This window comes from Bos indicus x Bos taurus, chromosome 12 (genome assembly GCF_003369695.1).
Source record: "Bos indicus x Bos taurus breed Angus x Brahman F1 hybrid chromosome 12, Bos_hybrid_MaternalHap_v2.0, whole genome shotgun sequence".
Taxonomy (NCBI): Eukaryota; Metazoa; Chordata; class Mammalia; order Artiodactyla; family Bovidae; genus Bos; species Bos indicus x Bos taurus.
The window spans coordinates 74,049,365-74,066,262 of record NC_040087.1 but is presented as its reverse complement, the minus strand read 5'-3'; the positions used below and the strand labels follow the sequence as shown (position 1 = coordinate 74,066,262).

General features: G+C 45.5%; 1 protein-coding gene across 12 annotated transcripts in view; it reads right to left on the bottom strand.

The window, feature by feature from the left end:
• The window catches only part of MBNL2 (muscleblind like splicing regulator 2), a 161,784-nt gene that overhangs the window by 111,254 nt on the left and 33,632 nt on the right, over positions 1-16,898 (bottom strand). For 3 of the 12 annotated variants that reach the window (XM_027557842.1, XM_027557848.1, XM_027557851.1), the window contains exon 2: positions 8,455-8,645. The exons of the other annotated variants lie outside the window; for them this stretch is intronic. The gene's annotated coding sequence lies outside the window, so the exon portion shown is untranslated. The remainder of the gene's footprint in view (positions 1-8,454; positions 8,646-16,898) is intronic. 12 annotated transcript variants of the gene reach the window in all.

Here is a 16,898-nt window from a genome sequence, read left to right as displayed (position 1 = left end):
AAACTGCAACTGTATTGCAGAAATGATCCAGGCAGCAGTCCAAAAGTTAGGGATGACTCAAACAGATGAGTGTGGCAGACACAATAATTAGGCATTCTGAGACAATTCAATCTAATGTGCTTAATCGCCAAAACAGTGTATTAGAACCGTGGCTTCCAATTAATTTCACATTTAGGCCATTGATTTTATTGTTGAAAATGCTATAAACAATTATTTGGGATGTGTCTCTTCTATTTAATAAGGATATATTGTCATTCTGGATGAAATGTGCACTCCTCACCCTATACGTCCTTTCTAGTTCACAGAGGTTTGAGCTTAGAGAGGGATAGGTAGACCCCTCCTGATATTATTCTCAGATCTCTCATACTTTCTCTCTACTTTTAATAGTTGGTTGATGGTAATGTTGCTTTCTTTCCCGTTTGTAGTTTTCATTTCCGCTTCCCTAGCACCTTAGATCAGGGCTATTAGGTCCTCAAAAAGTATTTATCGAGCAATTTAGCTGATGGCAGACTCACTCACTAAGTGAATGAACGCAAGTTCATTTTACTTTAGTGCAGTTTAGTTTTTAACAGAGTCACAACTTAAAAATGTTTGGTTCTGCAGAATCCTGGAGTTGAGATCTACAACAAAAATATGACTGATCAATTCAGATTTCTAAAATCAGCCCATTTAGTTTCTTTTAATATCTCAAGGATTATGAAATTATAAAAACATTAAAAAATTTAACATTGAGTGCAGCATGAATGAAAGACTAAATAACAGAAGTTGGTCATTTTCATATATTGAGTATGCCACAGGCTACCTTAGTTGTTTCCTTAGCCTTGATGTCCTTTTAAAAAATTTATAACTGAAAACTTAATGGAGGCTGGAAGTAGGTTATTTAAAATCATCACGTACCAAATAAGTTCAGAGAGCAATAATCCTTGAGTGGTTCACAAGTGTTCACTGAAAAAGTAGGTCTGACCACCAGTTAGGTTTAGTTAACTCCAGGTAAACCAAGCTGAACAAGGCTTACCTGCAATAGGGCTTTTTTCAGCCTTGAATGCGTCTCTGATGGGGGGAGGGCCTGCAATGGCATCTGCCAAGCTTATCTAATTGTGGATCATTTATTAATATTTAGTGGGACATCTCCTGGGACGGGGGGAACGCTTCTTCATCACAACCCTTCTCTTCCTTGTCAGTAGAAGTGTTTGAATGAGCTGTAACTGTATGTGCACTGAAGGACATCGGCAACCGGGGAAGCTGTGACACATTCCTAACTTCCAACTGTGAAATATTTGAGGGGCCTGACAGGCTCCTGCTTGTCTGTTTGGCAGCACTGTGTTCCCAGAAGCTAACATTCAACCATCTTAACTTCAAGAGTTTAAGAAGAGGAGTTCAATAACCAAGCTGACTCTAGGTCAGGTTTCACCGACCAGCCTGGACCTGCACTCTTAACTCAACCCCCACCTCTAACCCACATGAGAACAAAGGATGAGTGAGGAAACATTTCTGCCGGTGTGTTCAGTGGAGATGAGGCTCCAATAATGTTGGAGACACAGTGAGAGGCTGGACACGTGGAGTTTATACTTGCAAAATTTTACAGCGTCCCTGAGTCCTAAGGACCTGGGTTTACTTGGGGTCATAGAACAACAAAGATGCAGGAGATGGGTTCTCATCCTCAAAGCCGTACAGTCTTGGCCAACCCTTCACATGTAGGAAAAGAAATCGGCAAATATGGATTCAAGCACCAATGAATTATTACTCAAGTATTCCTGAAAACCACACTGGAACAAAGCTCTTAATCCAGTCCAGTGAACGGGGTATGCTTTTGCTCATACTTTTAGATACGAAGAGTTCCCTGCTCCCACCCCCCCACCCTGGGAGAACCAGAGTGCCATTTCTACTTCTGTGAAAATCCAATCGGAATTTAGATCATCAGACTCTATCAAGATGAACTTGCTTTTAAAAGCAGAGGAGCCAAGTTTCTGACAGCCAGTCCAGTGTAAGTCAAAGATGTTCCAGAAAGTGCATCAGATTGCAGCTAAATATACTGCTATCCTAACTGTTGGTGAATCTGCTCTTTCTCCCAGCTTGTTCTGTTTCAATCCTAAGAGTTCCAGAACTACTATTATCAAAGATACCGCCTCCCTCAGGCCATCACAACCTCCCTCTTCAAGAATGGATACAACTAGCAGCTCTGGACAGAGAAGGCAATGGCATCCCACTCCAGTACTCTTGCCTGGAAAATCCCATGAATGGAGGAGCCTGGTGGGCTGCAGTCCATGGGGTTGCTTAGAGTCAGACACGACTGAGTGACTTCACTTTCACTTTTTACTTTCATGCATTGGAGAAGGAAATGGCAACCCACTCCAGTGTTCTTGCCTGGCAAATCCCAGGGACTGGGGAGCCTGGTGGGCTGCCGTCTGTGGGGTCGCACAGAGTCGGACACGACTGAATCGACTTAGCAGCAGCAGCTCTGGGAATAAGGAACTGAGAGCAGATTTAAATCAGGTCAGGGGAGCCCACCAAAGGAGATGGGCAATGATGGGTGAGGATGAATAACATGGTAACCAAGGGACAAGACTAAACTATACTAACACACAGCAAATTACATACCAAGCCTACAGACTGGAGGCTCCAGTGAGGCAGGGTTACTTGTTAGGGCTTTGCTCTTCAATACCCGAAGCCACTGGCTACAGATGGCTACGGAACACTTGAGATGTGGCTAGAGCCACTGAGGAACTAAATTTAAATTCTTTATTTCTTCTTAATGTAAATTTAACTTAAAAACTGATCCTCAGTATACTTATTGGAAAACTTTTCAGTATGCTCGGATCAACTATGAATCTACTTTTCAGTTGTAAATTTCACGGAATCTAAATACAGGTCAAGTATTAATCTTTCCAACAAAAATCCAGCATCCTAATTGAGATGTGCTCTAAGTATAAAATTGCCCATGGGATTTCCCAGGCAAGAATACTGGAATGGGTTGCCATTTCTTCCTCCAGGGGATTTTCCCCACCCAGGGACTGAATCTGGAGCTCCTGCATTGCAGGCAGATTCTTTACTGCTGAGCCAGCTAGAAAGCCCAGGTATAAAATACACACCAATTTCAAGTATGGTGTGTATTTTTAGTATGAGAAAAAAAGAACATGAAAAATCTCAATATTGTTTCATATTTACTACATGGTGAATTGATAATATTATTAACAAATTGGATTAAATATTATTATTAAAATTAAACTCACTAGCCTCCTTTGGAGAAGGCAATGGCAACCCACTCCAGTACTCTTGCCTGGAAAATCCCATGGACAGAGGAGCCTGGTAGGCTGCAGTCCATGGGGTCGAGAAGAGTCGGACACGACTGAGCTACTTCACTTTCACTTTTCACTTTCATGCATTGGAGAAGGAAATGGCAACCCACTCCAGTATTCTTGCCTGGAGAATCCCAGGGACAGCGGAGCCTGGTGGGTTGCCGTCTGTGGGGTCGCATAGAGTTGGACACGACTGAAGCGATGTAGTAGTAGTAGTAGCTTCCTTTTAACTCCTCTCCAAAAAAATTCAGAATTATATATGTAGTTTGCATTATTGTTCAACTGATGCCGTAAGGGCTTTTGCATTTCTTCTATTAGCCACAGAACTTTCTGGAATGGTGAAAAGAACCCTGGCCTAAGAGCCAGCTTCTAGTCCTTATATTGCCAAGCCTCCTTCATCTGACCTTGGGTAGGTCAATTTTCTCTGTGACCCAGTTTCTTCCTCTGTAAAATGTTGGTAGTTTCTACTTACTTTATATGGTTGCTGTCATGAAGGACTGATTACAAAAGAAACATAGAGACACTCTGTGAACAGTAAAGTGCTGACCCAATGCAAGGTGATGAAAGGAGAAGCTGCTCTATCAATATTTATTGAAGAAATGCACTCCCAAGCTTCCTCTCTGCAGTGGTTCTCTATCAATGACCCGAGTCTTGCCGGCGGTGGATCTGCTCCAGGTGTAGCTTCTGAGAGCAAGACGGTGCCGTGGAGATCACAGAACTGCCTGCAGGGGGCGCTCGTCCGGGGCCGCGTATCCAGAGCGCCCCTCGTTTCTCAGGTCGCCTTCAGTCTGCAGCCAGAGGGAACCCCCAGAGACGGTTCCCCCAAGCACAGATCCCACGGTGTCACTACAAAGGCCTGGGCCTGCTGTCTTCCTCCAGCTGCTGCTAACCCAGAACTGAATGAGACACTTTCACGGCCCAGCAGTCACCCTGGGTGCTGCAGTGACAGGGAACCTAGGTGGCTTGAGGGCTTGGTGAGAGTACAGCTCTGGACTGAGCTCCCAACGCCTTGGGTGAGGGGGAAATTGAGGGGAGGGGGTGGCATCTTCCAGTTCATCTGCCTAGAGGGGCCCCTGTTAAAATGTGTCTGTGTGGAAAAGACGCGCATGGGTGCTCAGTCACTTCAGTCCTGTCTCTCTGTGACCTCATGGACTGTAGCCCTCCAGGCTCCACTGTCCATGGGATTCTCCAGGCAAGAATATGGAGTGGGTTGCCATGCCCTTCTCCAGGGGATCTTCCTGACCCAGGGATCAAACCCAGGTCTCCTGCATTAACATCTGAGACAACAGACCACTATTTTCACATCCCCAGAGTTCAGTTCAGTGCCTGATATATAGAACACGCTCAACGAATCTTTGTCCAATAAACTCCTGGTCTTCCTCCTGGTCCATTTGCACTTTAATATGGACCAAAGTTGGGCTCTCCTGATGGCTAACAGTAAGGAATCTGCCCTCAATGCAGGAGACCTGGGTTTGATCCCTGGGTCTGGAAGACCACCTGGAGAAGGGCATGGCAACCCACTCCAGGATTCTTGCCTGGAGAATTCCATGGACTGAGAAGCCTGGTGGGCTATAGTCCATGCGGTCACAAAGAGTCGGACACGACTGAGTGACTAACACATGGACCAAAGTCTAACCTAAAGGAATACGGCTCTGAATAGAGAATGCCAGTATTATTCTGTAGGAAAATTCTAGCAAGTCCCACGGGCTTACCCTGCTGCTGCCAAGTAAGATGAGGGTGAAGGTGAAAAGATGCCCCAGGGATAAATTATTTGAGCTTCAAAACCCTGAATCCTCAGCCCAGCGGTTTTCAAAGTGTAGTACATGGGCCAGCAGTCCCAGCAGCCTCTGGGAACTTGCTAGAAATGCAGATCCTTGGGTCTCAGCCCAGAGGTCCTGAATCAGAAGTCCTGGGTGTGGGGCCCCGTAATCTGTGTTTTAACCAGCCTTCCAGGACTAACTCTGAGGCTCTCTCAAGTTGGAGCACCACTGGGGCAAGCATTTCTTGCCATCCTCCTGGGTGCCTGGCATCCTCTGGGCTCTGAGGGAACCCGGATGTCTGCCCTGAGTTGATGGCCAGGTCCTGGGGTCACTGATTGCAACACCAACAATTGCAGGAGGGCTGGCTGAGGGCTTCTCCCAGCGGCTGTGTTTCTGATCAGTCAAACAAAAAACTAGATGACACAGAAAACACCTGGGAGATCTGCCCCAGATAAGATGTGCTTCTAAGAGAATTTGAAAAATAGACTGTCTCATAGCTTGCGGGTTTTGCTCAGGATGAAGCAGGCCTTTGGTGGAGATAAACCGAGCTTTGTTTCCAGGACCCTTGTCTGAGAGAGGGCCGTCTTAGGGCGCCAGCGGTCCTTGGCGACCAACAGCTGGGTCCCAAGTCCATAAGGCCAGAGCTCTTTACAGAGGAGCCACCTTCTCTAGACAGCACCAGATGTGACGAACATGGAGCATCACTGCTAGACTCATCTTCAAAGAAAGGCAAGACTGAAGTTCAAGGATACCGAAAGGAGGTTCTGTAGTATTTCCTGAAATGCCAGTGGACTCGCTGTGCAATGGCACCGAAGAATCCCAAGCTTTTTTTAGGGTCTTCACTTACATGACACTTCATTTTTCAAAACATATTGAAAACTCCTGTAGGTGTTAGATTTTTCAGAAAGCTGTGACTTTTGACTGTAGGCAAGAATTCGCTGCTCACGTTGGCTTGTTATAGCCGCTCTGTGATGTCATGATGTTATGGGGAGAGTTTAGGTTCTTTCCTCCCTGACCCTGGTGAACTCCCCACAGGCCACATCCCTCAGACAAGCCCAGTCTGAGAACCCCAGATGTCCTTGGCTCACCCACACTTTGTAGCCACGTTTCTGAAGGGAAACATATTCATCATGTCCGATCTTGAGCCTGAGATTGATCAAAATGTAAGACCGCCTTAAGGAAAATAGTTGTGTGGCATACAACCCCTCCAGCCGGCTCTTGGTCATCTAAGGTATTTCAGCTGTCTGCCAGACAACGGCCTCCCAGGGAGCTGATTAAAGGATCCTTGCAAAACAAACCGATTTCTGAGTCAGACAGTCAAGGACTCATTATCCATTAAGTAATTTATGGGATGCGTTTAATTTCATTTTGCATAAATCTAATTACAATAAAGAAACCATGTCTCCCAGAGTTTTCTAAATTTTAATGTGGAGAAAATCTTGAGGATTTCCTATTTTTAATCTTTAAATTCTTAAAATACATCATTTAAAAGAATGATTTTTTTTTTTCCTTCCTGTGAGTGGCTTAAAATCTGAACATCCCCACCTCTATTTCTGGAGCTTAATTTAAAATAGCTCTCCACGTGTGCGCTCCCTTGGTCCTTGACTCGGCGCATCCTGAGTGGGAGATGAAGATGCCTGGGCTGGAGAGGGACCCAGGGCAGCACCATCCGAGGCACTGGGCTAAGAGCCACCTGACCTCCAGGAGTGGTGTAATCCCGCCCTAATCACAGCCCCTGAGAAGAGGTCCCTTCCCACAGGAACCACAGAGGTCCAATAAAAATACAGAAACCACTGTGGTCCCAACTGCCAAAGCCATAGAGAACCTCACTGACTTTTCCAAGAAAGACAGTGAAGGCAGCAGCCAAAGTGATTGTCCCTAAAAAGATTTTTGTTTCCAGACACCTTTAAGATTTTTAAAAAATATATTGGAAATGTAAATGAAATCGTGCTTTGAAACTCTGGCACGGATTATGGGTAAGAACCAGTCAAATCCTAAGGGGAAGCAACTCTGACTATTCCCTGGAGGGACTGATGCTGAAGCTGAAGCTCTAATATTTTGGCCACCTGCTGTGAAGAGCGGACTCACTGGAAAAGACCCTGACACTGGGAAAGATTGAAGGCAGGAGGAGAAGGGGACGACAGAGGATGAGATGGTTGTAAAGCATCACTGACTCAGTGGACATAAAGCTGAGCAAACTCCAGGAGACAGTGAAGGACAGGGCAGCCTGGCGTGCTGCAATCCATGAAGTCACAGTCGGGGACGACTTAATGACTGAACACACACTTGGGTAAGAATGAAATTTTCTACCCTGGATTCCAGTCAGTTGCTCCTCTGCTTCTCTGAATGGCTGTGAAATGTCACCTAAGCTCTCTGAGCTTTGGTTTCCTTGTTTGGAATCATGAGGATTGAAAACACTGGCCAAAAATGTTCATTTGAGTTTTTCCATTAACATCAAATGAACTCTTTGGCCAACCAATACGTAAGCCATAAATGGATGTACTGTAACCAAAATATAATTAGCAGTATATATGTGGCTTCCCAGGTGCTCAGCAGTAAACCATAAATGGATGTACTGCAACCAAAGTATAATTACTAGTATATTTTAATGACTCTCTGTTTGGTGTCTAACTCTTATCAGTGCTAGATAAGATATCAACTTGCCTTACATCTGTGTTCCTACATACACACACACTGGTGGAAATGACTCCTATTCACTGTTACACATTTTTGCAAAGCAAATGAACTGTAGCTTAAAGAAAGTAGAGCCTCTTTCCATGAAGGTGGTACAAAGTATGAAGTCCTTCAGAGAATGTTAGACAACCCTTTGATGGATGGTCTTCAAAAACTACCTCCAAACCCTCGTTGATTCTAAGGAGGGAAAGAACCCGGGCTACCAGTGATGTCTTCATTTCATAGGATACTTGTTCTTTTGAACATACTTTCAAATCCACTTCTATAGGGGAAATTAAACACTGGGGCACTCAAGGTCACGGAGTAAGTCAGATAAGCCAACGTTTCATGATAACAGAAATAAAAGGAGAAATTCCCCCACGAAAAGGTTTCCTCTTGGACCTGGTATCTTACAGTACAAGTGAAAACTTCATAAAATCCAGAGCTCCTTTTCCTGCACAAACATTTCCAGCCCATTTTCATTGTCATTTCCAGGAATGGACAGAGAGAAAAAATCCCCTCTTCAGTTAGAAGATGAGAGATTTCTAAATATACTCCTGAAACTACAGCTAGATAGAACAGATTCAACACATACTTGTATTCAAATTACGTTTTTTTTGCTATGCCTGTGTGTTCTATCTAAACATTTATAATTCAGTTAGGAGCTACTCTTATTAGAATAAAAGCAATTGTATTAGATACCAGTTAAGACTGACAGCACTTACCGGTTTCCTGGAAGTCCAGGACCCAGTGGGTGCAGTCAGTTTAATTATCAAGCCATCTAGGCCTGAAAGCCAGGGAACCCTTTGTCAGAACTTCCATTTCCTGCCTCTGGTGGCCAGGACTGCTTTTCGCTTGACCCTTTTCCTTTTCTCTCTCTTTCTGTAATCACCAGCCGAATGCCTTGTTCATATGCCTGTACATGTACAAAGGCCAATTACCCCTTTGAACAAAATTTTTGTAACATAACTTTTATTACCAACAGATGAAAATCATACATAATCTAGCCAACATACACACATTTAAGAAAAATCAATATATTGTCATAACTGAAATACAACTAAATATCAAAGGAAGTAGAGAAGATTCTTGAAAGTCCCTTGGACTGCAAGATCAAACCAGTCAATCCTAAAGGAAATCAACTGAACATTCATTGGGAAGAGTGTTGCTGAAGCTGAAGCTCCAGTACTTTGGCCACCTGATTCGAGGAACTAACTCATTGGAAAAGACTCTGATGCTGGGAAAGACTGAAGGCAAAAGGAGAAGGGGGCCACGAAGGATGAGATGGTTAGATAGCATCGCTGACTCAATGGACACGAATTTGAGCAGACTCCAGGAGACAATGGAGGACAGAGGAGCCTGGCATGCCGCAACCCACAGAGTCTCAAAGAGTTGGACACGACTTAGCGACTGAACAACAACAAAGCTATTTATAAAATAAATGTGTGTTTTAGAATGTCCAAGCTTAGGCAAAAGTATATCAGAAGACAGAATGAAGTGCTGGATATCCACAACTTATCTTGTGTGATGGGCACACAAATGCAAACTGACGTAGGTGTGACAGGTGATGTGGCCAAACAATTCCTGTTAAAGCTCCTAACAAGTTAAAGAACAATCTTGCCTCAATTTACATAGTTGCATTCTTGAAAAATTCAGTTCTATCGGCTGTCCAAAAAATACAAAATCAATTAGAAAAAAACACTCGTGCAAATACGTGAAACAGAGTTTTAAGATCTTGACCCAGATTACACAGAATAGCATTTTTACTTATGTGAATGTCCAGCTGTACACTCAGCACTCACTACACACAGACTAGTTTTTCACTCCCAGAGAGTCATATCCATTGCAAGATGTCAAAATCCATTACTTCCACCCATTACATTCCAGAGATGTTGCTTGGTCATTAGGACGATGAGGGGGAAATGCTCCTTTAAATTTCCAAGGTTCTCTACAGGGGGCAGTGCTATCTCCACTGTTGACAGTGCTGAGTAAGTCTGAGTAAGTAGACTCTGTTATAAAGTATCAGGATCATTAGTAATGTAGATATTGGGGAGCGCTTGAGATCTAGACAAGTCCCCAGCTGGAGGATCACTTAGGATGCATTAGAATTAGAAGAGCTCACAGGTGGTGAAGTTGGTTGGTGATTCTGGCAAGGGTCCAGGAGAAAAGGAACACTTCAGGCCCAAACTTATACCAATGGGAAAGAATCTGCCTGCTGATACAGGAGACACAGGAAAATCCCTGGGTCAGGAAGATGCCCTGCAGGAGGCAATGCCTACCCACTGCAGTATTCTTACCTGGAGAATTCCATGGACAGAGGAGCCTGCGGGATTAGGACTGAGCAATGCAGTGAAGGGAACTGTCAAAGAGGACTTCAAAATGCGGTCCTGTGTGAGCGGGAGGACAGTGATGCTCTGCCCAGGAGGAAGGAAGTTGGGGAGAGGAGGCAAATTGGAAACTGGGGCATAGAGGTCGTGGTCATGGGTATATAGTTGGAATTACTATTCATAGAAATGATAGCTACCACCACAGAACAGCTAAAATGAGAGAGAAAAGAGAAATACTTATAACAATATTTACATCTGTGTGTATAATCTAGGAGGGGCTTCCCAGGTGGCGTTAGTGGTAAAGAACCCACCTGCCAATGCAGGAAATGTAAGAGACACAGGTTCAATCCCTGGGTCAGGAAGATCCCCTGGAGAAGGAAATGGCAACCCACTCCAGTGTTCTTGCCTGGAGAACCCCACGGACAGAGGAGCCTGGCGGGCTGCAGTCCATTAGGTCGCAAAGAGTCGGACATGACTGAACCGACTTAGCACACGCATATACGTAGGAGAGAAAAAAGAAAGATTTGGACAGGGTCAAAGACACTTTGTTCAGTTATTTAGAGATGACAGAAAGAAGAGGAGCAGGTGGAACCAGAGGAAAAGAGTAATATGAGACAAAGGGTTTTCTGAAGAGTGTTACATCCAGGTGATGGGAGAGACATGCAGAGTTTCAGGGTGGACTGAGCAGTCAAAAATGATCAGTGCCCCGAGATCAAGGGTATGTGGACAACTGGTGGTGGCAGATGTCACCACTGCCTCTGCAGATGGCAGTTTAGCACAGGGGGAGGAGGGTGCTGGGGAACAAGGTGCTCAGTGTCTGGGGCTCCCCAGAATACCTGGGGCTGCAAGAATATCATGGAGCAGCCAGGAGAATTCTGAACTCTGGTGCTCAGCAGGCAGATGGCCCTTGATCACCGGTGGGCTTCTAGGGAAGCGACCTTTGTGAATCTGAGATCTGCTCACAGCATCGTAAAGCCACCCTCTGTGGAGCCCCAGGAGCGAGGCAAGAACCTGCTTCTCCATCACTCTCCCCCATTTCCTTAGTCTTCTGAGTGGAAGAAGAAACGCACGGGAGCATGGGAAAATGGCAGGACGGGGTTTGGGCTAGAAGAGGCACCCAAAGGAGGAGGAGCGACTTGGGCACTGGCCAGGGTGGGGTGGAAGGCTCTGAGACTGGGGCAAATAGAAGAGGGGAGCAAGGGCAGCAGACTGGTCTCCGGCTGGAAGGCAGGCAGATGGAGTAGAGTAGTTCTTACTCTGGCCTTTATATCTCAGTCCGGGAAGAGATATGGTACAGGCTGAGACCAGCTGAGGTGGGGCTTGAGATGTCCCCCAAGGGTAGAGAGATAAAGCCACAGGTGTCAAACAGCCCAGGAAGCACCACTTCAGTGCAACAGCGTGAACTTGTTCTGAAATACACGATTTCTCCACCTGCCCTCAGCAACCTGAGAGCAGGAGCTGCCAAGTTCCTGATGTGATAATGCATCAGTCCTACCCCCTCACTCCAGCTCACTCTGCTTTATTCCCTTCCAAAGTCCTATTCCTTGTCTGACACTCAACATATTTACTTACCTATCTGCTCAAGCTCTCCCTCAAGCACAATGTGATGTCTCTGAGGGCAGGGTCTGTCTGTATCCCTGCCATCTAGGGCAACATCAAAACTTCAGGACAGGGCAAGTACACAATAAATATTTGCTGAATAAGTGAAAGGCTGAATAGACAAATAAGTAAAAAGAACATACTATGCAGCTCACAGTTTGTATCGCCTGTATAATTTGCTTTGTTCCCTCTTCATGATGTGATTTGAAACATCCCTCAGCCACTGTTGTTCTTGCTGTTAGTTCTCTGGGACTCTGATTTCTTAGCTTTAAAAACGAGAGGGTGCAACAATTTCTAAGGCCACTTCTGCCCTTAATGTTCTGTGACTGCACGGTCATTGGCAAGGCTGATTTAAGGAGAAATGTATTTTTAGGACCTCTTCTGGAAATCTTATCAGCCCGGCTGGGTTTGGCCTAGATTTGTTACCAGGCCATTTGAGCCCAGGGATCTAACAGGAGCAAGGGCGTGTGTGTGTTGGTGGGGCTGGGGAGGGGAGAATAGAGGGAAAGGGGAGGGGTCTTTGGGGAGCTCTTGTGTTCCTGCACCAGAGTTCAGATTCAAGGAGGCTCTGTGCAGGCTCTGTACTCAGCACCCAGGAAGGAGCAGGTATTAAACACTGCAGTCCCAGGTGGCAGAAAGCACACAGATCTAGGTCTCAGGACCCCAGGGGTTTAGTTCTTCTTCTTCATGCTCTCTCTCCCACCAGAACAGCACGTAGAGCGCTACCATGCACCAGGAACTCAGCAACACTCCCAGTCCTGTCTTCATGCTGTGCTGGTGGGAGCTGCTCTGCTCTCAGACCTCAAGGAGGGGTCTGGAACTTTCTGAATGGAAGCACTACTGGTTCCTGAAGGTTCTCAGCAAAATAAATAAATAAAGATTGCTAAAAGTGGAAGTGAATTTATTGCTTGGTAAGACTGGGCTCCAAGAGACCCTGGTATTTCCAGCAAGTGAAGGCCCAGTTTTTGAGCCACATGGTGCTTCCCAGATGGTGCTTGTGGTAAAGAACTTGCCTAAAAATGAAGGAGAGGCATAAGGGACACAGGTTCGATCCTTGGGTAGGGAAGATCCCCTGGAGGAGGGCATGGCTACCCACTCCAGTATTCTTGCCTGGAGAATCCCATGGACAGAGGAGCCTAGCAGGTTACAGTCCATGGAGTTGGACACGACTGATGCAACTTAGCACGCACGCAGAGACCATCAACACAGGATACCCTGGGGTTAAACGTATCTCTGAAGGCAAACTAGAGACAGTAGATTTTCCTCTGCCCTGGTCCCCTTAAGTAACGGCCATTGCTAGGTACCCATTCTTCTTGATTTTTGCAAGCCGGTGTTGAATCCATCCCAGGGAGGTTCTGCTGGGAAGATCCTTCCAGCCCACCAACTTCTTTTCACTTCCAATCACATCCCACTAACTTCAGGGAATACAATCACAGAACCAGACACGGGGGGTGTCTGGATTGGATGTTCCCAGGGTTCAGAAGGCTCCAGAAGGATGCAGAATGCTACTTATTTTTTTGAGCCTTGTGGGAAAGATACCAGCAGCGTCAGGCATGCAGGTGATAGTACCTCATTACTATCTAACCCCCAAAACTTTTCCCTACAGAGCACCATTCAACTTCAGCTGAAAAACCGAACCCAGGAATTCAGGATCAGGGAGAGACCAATCTATTCAAATAAAATTTTAATTTTGTTGTCATTTCACTCACCCTAGAAGTTAAAAAAAAGAAAATCAATTTCCTGCCACACTTTTTAAAGTCGCCATTGACAAGGCATGACTCAAGTCCCAAGTACAAAGCAGGCGACAAAAGACGGTGGGAGTCAACAGTTCCCCTTATCTCTCAGGAAATTGAGCTTACTGCTGGAATCGAAATGGACAACAAATACTTTACTGTGCTTACAACTTGGGGTTCTAAGTAATTTAAAAAAAAAAAAAAAAGGATAAATCTGGCAACCAAAGGGATATTCTATAAAAACGTCCAGCATGCTGAGGCTGGGCATTATCAGGGGTGACAACTGCTAATTGCTGGAGGGAGGTGGCATCGGCTCACGACTTGTGAAACCCCTCCTTCCTCCTTTTGCTTTGCTCTGCCCAGACAGGGCACTCCTTGGAGGCTAATCACCACCGTGGCGCTGCTTCCCTGCTGCCGCCAGTTGTCATTATTTCTAAGCAACGTCACCCTGTGCTATGTCACCATGGCAACACCGGGCCACCACTCGGAGGAGTGCCACAGGGAAACGGGGAGAGGAAAAAACGGGTCACGTGCCAAACCGCTCCCAGTCACGGGCAACTTCTGGGGTGGCAAACGTGCTTCTTCCCATTTTATGGAAGGGGAGACTGAGGAATGGACAAAGGCTCTCCTGCCTTCCGGGGAATGGAGGAGCAAACCGCCAAACTTTAGGACGACACCGTGTCCAGCTCTGTGCTCCCTCGTTGACATGGCGGTCGCTCAGTCATTCGACAAACGAGCAAGCAGACACCAGACAGGGTGGGTGCTTTGGTATTTTGTAGGTAAACCAAGAACTCCTTAGGCATCTGTTTCAAAGTATGTACACTAAACACTGGTCTCTTAACTACATGTTTTGCACATTATTTTCCAGACATACAATTTTTATTTAAATGTCTAAGTAGTTTTGCTTTCCCAGGTCTACCCAACCTGTGGACGTCCCTCAGCTCCTCAGTTGTTCTCTGCCCATGGCATTTCTTTCCAAAACAGATCCATTTTCCTTTAGGTGTTTTTTTAAGAGATGTACTGCTGAGTCGGAAAATTAATAGCCTGGTATAACCTGTGATACCACCCTCACGACAAGCTCTCGAGTTACCTGTTCATTATTTTTCAAAATGATTTTATCACCTGCGTTCCCACGTGCACGCTTCAACTGCTCTTCTAATGCTGGTTATTCCTGAAACCAGTCTGACCTCCTTCTCAAACAGAACCAATGGCTTTGAATCAAACCAAACGTGACAAGATAAAATAAGAGAGAAAAAAAAAGGTGGAGTCTGAATAACACCTTCTCTGATACGCAGATCATCCTATGCCTACCCACTTAACAGTCTTTGCCTATTCCAGTACCCAAATCTTTTTTTTTTTTTGGTCATTAACACTATGTATAAAAAAGCAACTTGACCACAAAGTAAAGCTTTTACAATTAAAATATTATTTTCCTAATGCAGTCTCTAACAGAGATGAAATTGGAAAGAATTTTTATGATGACAATAAAACTTTATGTGTAGAAGTAAATGGGTAAATGGGGTTTTGCTTATTGCAATGGGTCTTCCTGGCAGCAGTCAGAATGTCTTTCTCAGGATTGAACATCAGTGTGCGTCTAAGGGAGACACGGATGGTTTACCCAAATCCACGATACTGAGAGTCAAAGACATCGCAGCTTACACAACCACGTGCCCTTGGGCCAGCCTTTAAAATCCAGACTTCCTTTGCCCCATTCCTTTGTTGCCAAGACTCTACTGATCAGCTGTCCATGAAAGCATTTGGAAGACTTAAAGCAGGGCACCAGTGTGAGGATTTCATTCCCAGGGTCCTTCCTGAACAATGGTGGGAAGGTGGCCACTGATGCTGGAAACTTCAATGAAGACCAGTGGCAATCCTGCAGCCCTGGCCAGAGACAACCCTGTCTGCACCGATTTTTCCAGGAAGAATGACTCAGCAGCAGCAAACATTTATTAAGCCTGGCTCCACGCTCTTCCCTGGGCCTGGCACTATAACTCCTCGTCAGCTCTGCTAACAGCTATTCCCAGGTCTCATCGAGCTTCCCAAATGGTAGTTCCGATATGTCCAAAGAAAGCTGATAAAAAAGATCCCTGTCCCCAGGCCAGCAGTTTTAAGGGTTCCCTCTGGCTTGTCTTGCTGCTGCTGCTGTTGCTAAGTTGATCCAGTTCTGTCTGACTCTTTGCAACCCCATGGACTTCATATAGCCCATCAGGCTCCTCAGTCCATGGAATTCTCGAGGCAAGAATACTGGAGTGGGTTGCCATGCCCTGCTCCAAGGGATCTTCCCGACCCAGGAATCGAACCTGCATTTCCTGCGGCTCCTGCATTGGCAGGTGGCTTCTTTACCACCAGTACCACCTGGGAAGCCCGCTTACCTAAGTGGATGCTTTAGGTTACCCAATGGTGACCTTCAGAAAGAGAAGCACTCTGCTTACCACACGTCAGAAAGAAGATGGAGTGTTTGAATGCACAAGTCCCTGGGTAGACTATGGACCAACTATGGATAATTAGCTCAACTCTTCTCATTACCCACCCAAAACACAGCTAGTTCATCAGATTCCAGGCAGTTTCTAGAAGGAAAGGGCAACCAGCATCTCTTTTTCCAAAGTGGAAAAGTATAAAGAGTCTCTGAAATGTACTTGCCTGCCCTTTGGGAGTAGCCTAATTGCCTAATTGTCAGAAAATGGGTAGGGCTGGGAGTCAGAAGAGCTTTTGCACAGTGACATGTGAGCCAGGAGATTTGGGGGTGAGTTTACTCAGTCATAAAAAAACGACCAAGCAGTGGTTTTCAAACTGTGAGCAGCTACGAGGCCAAAGGTAAACATGCAGTGTAGTTTACGGAAACATTGATTTTACTTTAAAAGTTTGGGGGTAAAAAGGGTGAGTCATTTAAAGTTATTTTTTAATATTAGAACATATATATATATATAGGCTTCCCTGGTGGCTCAGATGGTAAAGAATCTGCCTGCAATGCAGGAGACTCAGGTTCAATCCCCCTGGAGAAGGAGGGGCTATCAACTATGTCCCCCCATTCAACCCATATCAATTATGGCTATCAACTCCAGTACTCTTGCCTGGAAAATCTGACAGAGGAGCCTGGTGGGCTACAGGCAGTGGGGTTGCAAAGAGTTGACACGACTGAGCAACTAACATACATACACAGAGAAGACAAGATTTAGAAGACTTCAAATAAATAAGGAGACCTGTTCCGTCAGTCCTTCTAAGCCTCAGGAGACCAACTCCTCTCTCCTCTGCTATCATGATGCCTCAATGGAAAAACTTGAGAAATACTGAAGGACAGGGTCTCCTGGGCTGCTACTTCTACTTTTAACATCTAGGGATTGTGTTTCTTGCCTAGTAGTGAGAGGAATCTTTAGGGACCTGTGATCCAGTGGGGTTTAGTTTGTTAACTGCAGCAGGAACACAAAGTTCATTGCAGCGAAAGATTTCATCTGAATCACTAACCCTCCTCAAAGAAAATAAAGCTTTTCCAGGCCATTCACTTGCCTAAAA